This window comes from Mesitornis unicolor, unplaced genomic scaffold (genome assembly GCF_000695765.1).
Source record: "Mesitornis unicolor isolate BGI_N332 unplaced genomic scaffold, ASM69576v1 scaffold25032, whole genome shotgun sequence".
NCBI lineage: Eukaryota > Metazoa > Chordata > Aves > Mesitornithiformes > Mesitornithidae > Mesitornis > Mesitornis unicolor.
The window spans coordinates 47,438-50,029 of record NW_010169011.1 but is presented as its reverse complement, the minus strand read 5'-3'; positions in this window follow the sequence as shown (position 1 = coordinate 50,029).

Here is a 2,592-nt window from a genome sequence, read left to right as displayed (position 1 = left end):
GGAGAGGATGTGATTTCAGGGATGAGGCAATCCCTCACGGTGATTTATTGCACTGTGCTGAGCAGGGAAACCTCTTCCCTGGCTACGTGTGGATGGCTGCCGGGTACATGGGGAGGAGAGCTCTCCTGGGCTTACCAGTGCTTTAAGACCTGTATCTGGTGATGTTGAATTTAACCCTGTCACACCAGATCTGAGGTTAGATTTGATCCCACTGTACCTGCGGGTGTGCTCATAGCATACCAGTGGGTGATGCTGGTGGGGAGGAGGAGTGATGGGGATGTGTTCCCATGGTGCCACCGGCTGCTGGGCTCCAGCACCCAGGAGAAATGCCTGTTTAGGAGTTTTATGTGCTTTGAACACTGTGGTGGGTGGCAGGTCCCATGGTTTCCAGTTTCATTTCTCATCCTAGAGATGAAATTTTTCCTCCTGCTTTTCCTGCTTGGGCACTGCCCATCCTACCTGGACTCATTGGCCAGGGCCATGCTCTGGTTCACCCTGCATAACTGGAGCCCAAGCGAGCCCGTGAGTTAACCCAGCAGCCACCGCAGCCCATCATGCAGTCACAGCCGGGCACAGCCCAGGTACCAGCAGCACAGATGCTCTACAGTGGATTTTAAGCACATCCAAACTCTGCTGCCGGTATTTACGTGCCATATGTTGCAATGGTAATTACTTATTGTGCTTCTCAACGGAAAAGAGTATCGGGTTTGTTTAGATCCCCCCTGGTGATGTTATTGGACTCTGGGCCCACCAGAGGACAAGAACCCATGGCTTTTTTATTTTTATTTTAATGCAAGCCTTGGCACTGTCCTTTGCTGTGAGCAGGGCTGGGGTGTTCAGGGAGGGCTGAGGTCTCAGGTTTGCTGTTCAGCACAGGATCCAGCCCGTGGCATCCGTCACCGGGACGCGGTGCTGCCAGGGGAGAGCCTCCTGCACCCGCCACAAGCAGCCTCCACTACACCCCACAAAAGGAGCAGGGTTGTTTCCATAAACCATGGTAAGCAATGAGTTTCATGGTTTAGAGCAGTTTCTGCAGCAGCATCAAAGAATGCTAATTCAGTCATTTACCTGACTTCCCTTTGCAGTTCAACAGACTATTGCACGCCAGGACTTTCTTCTTGTCCTTCTTAAATAACTCATCGATGGCAAAGGATGCTTCATAGCGACAGGCAGCATTATGCAAAACTAGGGCTGATTTAAAACCAAAAACGATTCCCGTTGAAACTCCTTTTTGATGGTCATGTGGAGTTTCAATTACACACAAATTTTTGGCATCGTTCGTTGCCTTCGAGTGGAAATTTTCAGGATGTGCTGAAAAAAAACCTCCAGTGATTGAGGGCCTCCCTAAAGCCCCGATGTATTAAATCCCCACCAAGAAAAATACACATTTATGTTGGAAATACAGAATAAACTGTACTTTATCTGTTTTGTCACTTTTTCTTACTGTGAAAGGAAGCCTAAACCAGCTGTAGTAAACATTGTTGTGCGCTGCTCTGCTCTGCCTGCCTTCAATGGGTGGGAATCGACTCTTTGATCTTCAGTTCAAAGAGGTTGGGAAGGCTGTTGCTGTGGTCTGCAGAGACTTTCCTTCTGCTTCTGCACCATCTCTTGATTAACTCTGTGTTTCTGGGAAGCTTCTCCGTGTTCACCCAACCAAAGAGACGCTCATCCTCAGTGTAACATCTACTGCAGAGTGGATGAAGCTTGCTTCTGATTCATGACAGCCACTACCTGCGCCTGCCTTGCCCAGTGGAGGAGTCATCCCTCGGTGTCCAGGAGAGCGATAACACAGAATCCCAGAATATGAGGAGTTGGAAGGGACCTGGAAAGCTCCCCCAGTGCAACCCCTGCCAGAGCAGGATCACCAGAGCAGTCACACAGGAACACGGCCAGGGCTTTGGGTGTCTCCACACAAGGAGACTCCACAACCTCTCTGGGCAGCCTGGGCCATGCTCCATAACCCTCACACTCACAAACTTTGGCCTCATCTTCAGCTTGAACCTCCTGTGCTCCAGCTTGGGACCATTGCCCCTTGTCCTGGCATTGGCCATCCCAGAGCAGAGCCTGGCTCCTTCCTCCTGACACTGCCCTTTCCCAATGGATCCCCAGGAATGAGGGCACCCCTCAGTCTCCTCTGCTCCAAGCTCAAGAGTCCCAGCTCCCTCAGCCGCTCCTCAGCAGGAGATGCTCCACTCCCTCCAGCATCTCTGTGGCTCTGCTGGACTCTTTCAAGCAGTTCCTGTCCTTCTTGAACTGAGGGCCCAGACCTGCTCACATCCAGAAAGACCCAAACTGGCATCCAGCTGCGTGATGCAGTGGTGCTCTCTCTGCATCCTTGGTGACCTGGATGTCCCAGGTCCAATATCACTGAGTGGTGCCACTTGTCCCTTGCTGTCTTCAAGACTTGTAGGTTGTGGCCTTTCACAGCACCGCTGTCATTAACCTAATCAAACATTTAAAGCAAGAGGAGGGAGAAGAATTCAGTAGCAGCTGATTTAACGTCTGCCCTGGATGCTGTGCATAGCGTTCCCTTGAATTAAATGACTGTTTGGACTCAAGCGACTCCTCCGGCGTGAGCCGATGAAACTGGCC